The sequence below is a fragment of the Neophocaena asiaeorientalis genome, unplaced genomic scaffold (genome assembly GCF_003031525.2).
Source record: "Neophocaena asiaeorientalis asiaeorientalis breed wild unplaced genomic scaffold, Neophocaena_asiaeorientalis_V1.1 scaffold136, whole genome shotgun sequence".
Classification (NCBI taxonomy): domain Eukaryota; kingdom Metazoa; phylum Chordata; class Mammalia; order Artiodactyla; family Phocoenidae; genus Neophocaena; species Neophocaena asiaeorientalis.
The window spans coordinates 5,720,789-5,729,943 of NW_020185333.1; positions in this window are offsets into that span (position 1 = coordinate 5,720,789).

Genomic DNA, 9,155 nt, shown 5'->3' on the forward strand with positions numbered 1-9,155 from the left:
GAATTATTGCAATTATCTCATGATTGCTCTCCCCTTGACTGCCTACTATCTAAATTTAATACAGCAGCCAGAGAGACTCTGTTAAAACATAGTCTAATCACTGTGCCCTAAATCTTTCAAGGGCTCCCTGTCACCAAAGCCAAAATCCATACAGTGGCCTATAAGGTCCCATACATTCTCCCCTCCCACCCCCATTTACCTCTGTTGACTCCTTTCCTCCTATTTCCCCCTCACTCACCCTGATGCTGCCACAGTGGCCTGCATGCTATTCTGCTCATATGTTGAACGTATTCCCACCTCAGAACCATGGCAGTTACTGTTTAGTTCATGTGGAAAATTCTTGCCCCAGCTATCCTCATGGGTAGCTCTTTCACCTCCTGCAGATCATTGCTCAAACCTTCTTAGGCCTTTCTTGATTACCATATTTGAAACTGTAACTACCCATCACTCCCTCTACCCACCATGTCCCTCTTCTTGCTTTATTTTCCCCACAATAATTTTCCTTCTAGTAGATCATACAATTTACTAATTTATTTTTTGTATTCTCTGCCTCTCCCCATTAAAATATACATCCCACGAGGGACATGCTGTCTCATCTGCTGTTTCACTGTGGTGTTGTCCACATCAAGAACCGTGCCTAGCATATACTAAGTGCTTGATAAATATCTGTTGAATTAATAAATGACCTATGCGTCCAAGTTTCAGTGAGACAGAAATATCTTCATGACACAGCAATAGCTCTAGTGGTCTGATGGATGGCAGCTCTGGTGATACAAACTGAATTCTAGTAAAGCTGCCTTTAGGAGCACTTAACACAGATCCTTGTTCTAGAGTTATGCCACTATATTTTTCAGATATTCTTTCTCCCTCTGCTTCTTACTGTCTTTCTCATTCTAGACCCACTACAAATTATGGTTTTTTTCAGTAATCTCCAGCCTAAAAAAAATAGCAATATTGAATCTGATTGGTCCAGTGAATTGTCATTACTCCTTGGCTTGAAAAAGATCCATGTAACAGATCATATTATAGTCCAGTGACCAGGGACTACCCTTGGGTCAGCCATGGGTTGAGTGGTATAGTATGTGACCATCTCAGCTGGACACATGGCTTTGGGTAGTTCTCTCAAAAGCAGCAAGTGGGCAAGGCAGAGGCCCAGAGAGGAGAAGATCCTTTTCTGATGTGCTAAGCCAATCTGTAGACTTGCAAAAATTTGTACACATTTAAAAATGAAATCCTTAGATTCTTTCCTTGACTGTTCCATCTGTATACAAGCTACTCAGCCCACGCACACCTTAGAAAAATGGAAACAAGATCACGATTCAGCATTTATCAAAGGGATCCCTGACCTTTTTGACATTCTGCCCGGTAGAGAACTTCATTCCTTGAAGAACTTAAGAATCTATGCAACAAATAGCAAATAGTTTGATTTGACTCGACTTCTATTTTTGAAATGAAATTGAATTTCAATACAAAACAAACAGAAAGGCTTTCCTCTTGGGTTTATGCATTGTCAGAAAAGTGACAAAGCCCTTTGCTTTGCAGCATATCCTGGAGGGGCCCTACAAAACCCTTGAGAGTTATTGGGGGTGGGGTGCTGTGGCTCAGATCATATGGCCCCACTGCAGTGCTTTTCTGAGCTCTCTGAGCTCCCTTGGAAGCATACAAAAATAAAGTAGAAACGTCAGAACCAAGTGCCGAGAGGCATGATAAGTAGTGGGCAGCAGTTTGGAGTCAGTGTGGATTTGGGATTTTTGGTAGGAATCCTTTTCTGGCCCTACTCAGGCAAAAACTGTTTCCAACACACACAGCATGATTAGGCTCACTGTATACTCTCTCACTTTTTATGTAACATAATAAATACATTATATACAACCTGTTCTGTGATAAGCAGCTTTCAAAACACAGCAAAAAGATGAGAAAAATAATATTAAGCATATTTTCCTTCTTAGGAAATTTCTATCACATCCAACAGCTCTTTGTTATTATGCTATTTGGTGGGCTTCCCCCCCTGCCCCCCATATCTAGTGATGAAAGGAGAAAGCTATTATGAATAAATCGTGATAAAGTTACTAAAGCCCAAAGAACCACTGGAATGATTTAATATGAGTCTAATTAGTTTTGGAAAAATGGGCCAGTTTCAAATTTAGCAGAGGCTTTTGTTTTCACTTTTCTTCAGAATCATTTCCTTTTCCTTACTGAACACAAGATATCGATTATTAAGGAAACATTTATTTACTTTTCACTCCATACCAATTGACTTTGAAAGTAGAGTCAAAGAGTTTGACTTTTGTTGGTGACACATAGGCAGGTGCTATTAAGCAAAATGCACATACAGAGAGCTTAGCTTTTTCAGCCCTCCTACCTTATAGATCGTTCCTCTATAACTGAGTATGCTTTAATTCCCCTGATTAGAGTGCAACACTACCCAAATTGAAAGGAGGTACATTAAATAGTAGCATGTCTGAGCTAGATGAATTATCTGCTGATGAGATTAGAATGACAAGTGATTACCATGCTTTTTTCACCTTCATTTGCCCAATTATCTTTACTTGTTTAATTATCCTGGATAGAAAGTGAGGCCAATAAAATGTTGAAGACAGAAATTTGTATCACTTTTGTACAGCTTTATACTGATAAACAGCCACCAAATAAAATAATCAGGATACAACAACGTCAACATTTAAAAAGTCAATTTTATTATATTGCTTTGTTAATATTTAGTGCACTTACTGTCAGAGCCATCTCAGGCAAGGTGAATCTGAGCAATCATTAAACAAAAGCCTTGAAAGAAGTTGTGCTCCATATTTTTGCTGTTGCCCCGTTTCTCTGGCTGTAGTGCTGTGATTTATTTCTGCAAGAGAAACCCTGTTCATTTGGGTTGGTGTTTGAGTAGATCAGTCTCTGGAACAGGAAAAGTTACATTGCTTTTATTGTGTAAATCAAATTAATTCTGCAGTTGTTAAGATTGTATGAAATTCAATCCTGAGTGTGTTTTTGGAGGCACCTCCACTTCCCTAGAGGGAATCTTTCATGTTGCCTGAACATAAGGTCCCTGTTACCATTTTTGCTCCTGCTGCATGTTGCTGTTGACCTGTTTCTCACAGGAGTCCTCACCCTGTTCTGCCTCAGAAACCTTTAACACCGCTCCCAATATGTCTGTGATTCAAACCCTGCTTCCATGGACATTTCACAGCCAACACCAAATATGGGGTCCCAAGAGTAAGGCACATATATCTGCCCTTTGAAGATACCCCCTAAACAACCATCATCTCCCCCATGCTTGCAAAAGCCCTCTATCTTGTTCTCCTTCTCTCTCCTCCCCTCCTTACTTCCCTCCTTCCTCTCCCCCTCCCCTCTTTTTTGGTGTGCTCTCACGTCCCAGCACCAACTTCTCTCCCCAACTTTATTCTCCTTCAAAAGTATTTTGGCTATTCTTGGCCCTCTACATTTCTATATAAATTTTAGAATCAGCCTCTAACTTGCATGAAAAAGCCTATTGGAATTTGGATGGAAATGCATTGAATCTATACATATATTTAGGAAGACATGATATCTTTACAACTTTGACTCTTGTGATCCACAAACATGGCATTTCTCTCCATTTATTTAAATAGACTTTAATGTCTTCCATTTAAATTTTCATTATCTCTGCTATATTTACATAAAGGCACCGTTTAATTAATTAATTAATTTATAAGTGGTAACTATTTTAGGCTGTATTCTGTTACTGGTATGTAAAAATGCAATTGCTTTTGGTTTGATTTTTTTTATGCCTAACATTCTTATAAACTCTCTAATTCTAATATTTCTGTAACAGGAATTTTTTAAAGTTTATAATATAATCTGTTATTATAGTTCTAGTTTTTAAATTTACTTTTTATTTTTTCTTATCATGCCAAAAAGAATCCCACAGAATCATGTTGAATAGGAGCAATAATAGTAGGCATCTTTATCTGACTCCTGATTTTCTAGACTAAATGTCCTGAGAGGTTTTTTTTTGTTTTTTAATGAATAAATGTTGCATTTTCTTCATATATTGAGATCTTTAATGTGGTAAAGCGCTATCTTTTGTCAAGCTGTTTTTAATAAATTGCAGGGTTTGTTTTGCTAATTTTTTATTTAGAATTTTTTGTATCTATATTCTTAAGTGGGGTGGACGTATACCATTGTTATCTGTTTCTGCTATCAAGATTATCATAACCTCATAAAATAGATTAAGGACTCTTTTCTCTTTTTCTATTCTCTGGGTGAGAAGTCACACTCCCAACCTTTTCCATGTTCACCTCATTTCTTGATTTGTTTGTGTGTATATTGATTTTTCTTTATACAAATAAAAGTAAATGCAAATATATGTATATTCTGATTCCTCCACCCCTGACTTGCTTATGCAAAAGACAGCATACATTATACACTGTTACAGACTGTGCTTTTAAAAAAAATTTAATCCATATCCTGAGAGCTTTTCACATTAATGCACAGTATGTCTTCATTCTTCTTTATAGCTGCATAGTATTCCATTTAGTGACTTTACCAGAGTTCATTTAACAAGATTCCTATTGCTTTGCTGTTGCAAATAATGCTGCAGTAAATGCTGTGTAAAAATATCATTTCAAATATATCCTAATGTATCCATAGAATGAATTCTTTAAAATGGGAATGCTGTGTCAGAGAGCAAATGGATTTGTAATTTTTATAAGTATTGCCAAATTGCCCTCCACTGTGTACTGTATTGTATTCTTTACCAGCAGAGTAGGAGAGTACCTGTGTTCAGTAGGAAGGCTGTAAACTATTGAGTCAACTTCTGTAACAGTTATAGAACATTTTAGTTTTTCTGTCTTTTCTTTAGTTCTGGTAATTTGTATTTTCCTAGGAATTTATGCATTTTATCTAAATGTCTATCCATTTTTGCATATATACATTTGGTAACAATATAATTATCTTTCTTAATGTTTTTCTGTATTTGTGGACATGAGCCCCTTTTCATTCCTAAGACTGTGTACTAATGGCTTCTCCCTGTTCTTAATCCATCAAACTAGGCAGGGTTTCTCAACTTTGATATTTGGGGTCAGATGATTCTGTTATTGGGGGCTGCCCTGTGCTTTGCAGGAGTTTTAGCATCTACCCACTACATGCCAGTAGCACTCCCCACCCCAGGTTGTATTTCCAATCACACTTTGTTGTCAGACACTGACAAGAGTGTCCTCTGGGAAAGGTTGTGAGAGGGGAGAGCAAAATTGCTCTCAGTCGTAGACCACTGATCTAGAAGTTTGAAAGTATTATGCCTTATCAAAGAATAAACTTTGGCTTTGTTAATTCTGTTTTTTTCCTTTTTCTAATTAATTGCTGCTCTTACCTTTGTTTATTTCTCTATTTAGACTTACTGATGTTTATTTTTATTTCCAGCTTTTTACAGTTGATATTTAATGCTTCAGTTTTCACCTTATTTTTTTTCTAACATGAGCATTTAAGACTATGCATTTTCTTCTAAGTATCACTTAAAAACAACACACAAGTAGGTGGAATTAGAGTTTAGTTTTACCTTTTAGTTTTAACTTTCATTATTCTTTTATCTATGGTCTATTTAAAAATGTTTTTATAATTTCTAAATTTATGATTTTTTTACTTATTTTTTTAAAAAATCAATTTCTATCTTAATTGTCAAAGAATGTGTCTGTGTAATTCTGCTTCTTTGATGTATATTTAGGCTTAGTTTATGGCTTAGAATGTGGTCAATAATTTTCATAAATGTTCCATGTGTTCCTGAAAAGAATGTCTAGTTACTGAATATAGTTTTCTATACAAGTCCATTGTCTCAGTTCTTCTCAAACATTTTCATATCATGTCTTACTAGGGTAAATGAATGAGGTTACTTGAGGTCAGATGAGACTGATCTGTGAGGCTCAAGACACCAACTGTCTGCACTCCCTAGGACAGAGGGAATCGAGTTCTGGGCCAACTTGTAACCCTTTCACAGTATAACAGTTTGCCAGAGCATAGCAGCTTATACGTTTTGCATTGGGTCAATATTAACTATATTTTCTGCATCTTCCAAATCCTTATTGATTTCTTTGTGTATTAATCCATAAATTACAGAGAAAGTTGCGTTTAAGTTGATGTGGCTCAGGGCAGGCCATAACAAAATACGCCAAAGTGGCATATTGATTATTTTAGTTATTTAAGAAACAGCCAGTGCCAGAAGGACCCTCTGACCCTCCTTTGTCCCCCTGAAAGCAGGAAATAAATCTCCCATATGAAAGGTAGCTTCCCTGCACCAGGAGGTAAAGAGACATCCTTATCACCAAAGATAGGGAATTAGGGCTGAGAAGGCTATGTAAACAAATTCTGCTTAGATTCTTCACTAATTAGTACTCAGATCTAAGCTTCTTTGTCTTGTCAGTTCTTCACAAATTTATTGTCTCTTTGTCTAAAAGGTATAAAAGCTTCCTGCTTTGGTCCCTTCTCTGCGTTTCAGGTTTTTGGGGACCCCATACATACAAAACTAAATTGGTTTTTCTTCTGTTAATCTGTCTTATTTTAATTTAATTATTATACCAGCCAGAAGAACCAGTAAGGGTAGAGGAAAAATTTCCTCCTTAACAAAGTCTCTTATTTTTATACTTTCTCCTTTTAGTTCTGTAAATTTTGGCTTTAGATATGATATTAGGTACATACAAATTAGAATCACTATATATTCTTAGTAAATGTTAACTTTATGAATTGCAATGATCCTCTTTATTATTGCTTTCTGTTTTCATGTCTATTTTGCCTAACATCATTATAGCTATGTCAGCTTTCTTTTGTTACTTGCTTATTATATCTTTTTTCATCTTTTTAATTTTTTGTATCCTTATGTTTTAGATATATTACTTGTAGGCTGCCTATAGGTGGATTATTCCTCCATTTTCAAATATTTGTGACATGTTATTCCTGATAAGTTAGTAGACAATCTCCTTGTTAAAATAAGAAAAATTGCAGTTATTGGCTTTAAGTTGTTCAATCATGATTGTCAGAGAACTGGAAAATGCCGGTGATTATTTCCTGTTATGACTTACTAGTACAACAAGTATTTATATTGTTTAAAAACACTGAGATGACAGTTACAATAATACTACCGGTTCAGGTAAGATAACTAATCAGAACTGTAAGTTTCTTTTGGTTGTTATTACAGGGCATGGCAACAATCTCTAAAGTCTTCAAAGTCTTACAAGAATCTTTTCTTCAAATGCTGCTTCCAAGGACAAATTTATATTAATAGAACAGTACCATTTGGTAATGGTTATGAATATTCACAAAATCTCCTTTTTGCGCAAGAGACGAGATTGATGTGAATGTTCTCAATTTAATACCTTATCAAATCAGAACTTTTGAATTTGTTTTATGATGCAGAAAGCTCTCTATCTCTGTAACTTAAGGAGAGAGGGGACATCATTTCTTTTAGACTCTTCTTGTTAATTGTGAAGACTGGTACTTTTTTTTAAGACGAGGCTTTGTAAACCTCATTACTTAGCATAAAAAGTAAAAAGCAGGCTTGCGACCTCATTTTTATTTGCAGAAATGGACTAAGAGATGAATGGGATTTTACTTATTAACAGTGAAAGAAGGTGTATATAGCATTAATCTTCCACATTCTGATACTGCAAATGAAGTATGTGTTATTCCTCATTGAATGCAAAGGATGCAAGAATGGCAAAATTGACAAAAAGATGTCAACAGACCCAGGCAAAGGTTTTCTTTTTTTTTTTGCGGTACGCGGGCCTCTCACTGTTGTGGCCTCTCCCGTTGCGGAACACAGGCTCCGGATGCACAGGCTCCGGACGCGCAGGCTCAGCGGCCATGGCTCACGGGTCCTGCCGCTCCGCGGCATGTGGGATCTTCCCAGACCGGGGTACGAACCCGTGCCCCCTGCATCGGCAGGCGGGCTCTCCACCACTGCGCCACCAGGGAAGCCCCAAAGGTATTCCATTTTTAAGGTAATCAAAGGTTTAAAAACTTATAGAGCAGGGGACACTGCGGCACTTCAGGCTAGAGGAGAAAGGAAACTTGCTTGCCTAAGTGCTCTACAACAAGAGGCTGCACACCTGCCTCCTGGTTAGAATCTGATCTCACTTCTCTGTTGCTTTCCTCTGACCTATATCAGGGTTGAACTCTGCAGCCCACTTAATTTACATCTTTGCTGGAACCTTGTCTTCCAGGGCCAGATGGGCTGACTGAATTAGGTCAAACTGATAACAATTTGGTAATTAAAAGTACAGCAAGTGTTATTGTCCCTAACAATTTGATAGCAAGATTAGAGTGACAAACTAGTTGTTTAATATTTATTTAAAATATTTAAAATATCTTGCCAAATAGTTTCTTTTCAGTGATCTCTTAAGGCACAATTTTATTCTTTTGATTGTATTTCCTCTGAACTTGTAAATAATCAATAACGGTATGCAAATTTAGTTTTCAAAATCATATATAAAACAGTCTAAATTAAAAAGAAAAAGGTCTAAATTTTAATGTAGAGGAAACAAGTTTATGCATATGTGAGGAATTTCAATATGTATTTATCTTCCTGAAAACTGGCTTTTCTTTAATCTCTAAGATTATTCTGACTGGTATGGAACAGATACTGTGCATGGATATATACCAATGGATCTCATTCTGCCAACCCCCCGCACCCCAAACAACACTATTTTAGCACTCCTTATTACCTGCTGGAGAAAAGTTAGCTAAAGAATGAAACCAAGGTATTTGTGGATGCATTACTTAGATGAGGCCCACCTGGAAGTAACAGAAACATCAAAATAGCAATGGCTTAAATAAAACAGAAATTTCTCTCTCACATTGAAGAAGCTGGATATAGTTGGTCCAAGATTGGAATGATGTTGCATGTGTTAGGGGCTTAGGCTCTTCCTGTTGTTTCTCTGCCATCTTTAGCCTGTGGCTTCCATCCTGTGATCTAACATGGCTGCTCAAATTCAGCCATCACATCTTGTTTTTTTTTTTAATTGAAGTATAGTTGATTTATAATATTGTGTTAGCTTCTGGTATACAGTAAAGTGATTCAGTTACATATACATTCTTTTTCAGATTCTTTTCCATCATAGGTTATTACAAGACATTGAATATAGTTCCCTGTGCTATACAGTAGGTCCCTGTTGTTTATCTGTTTT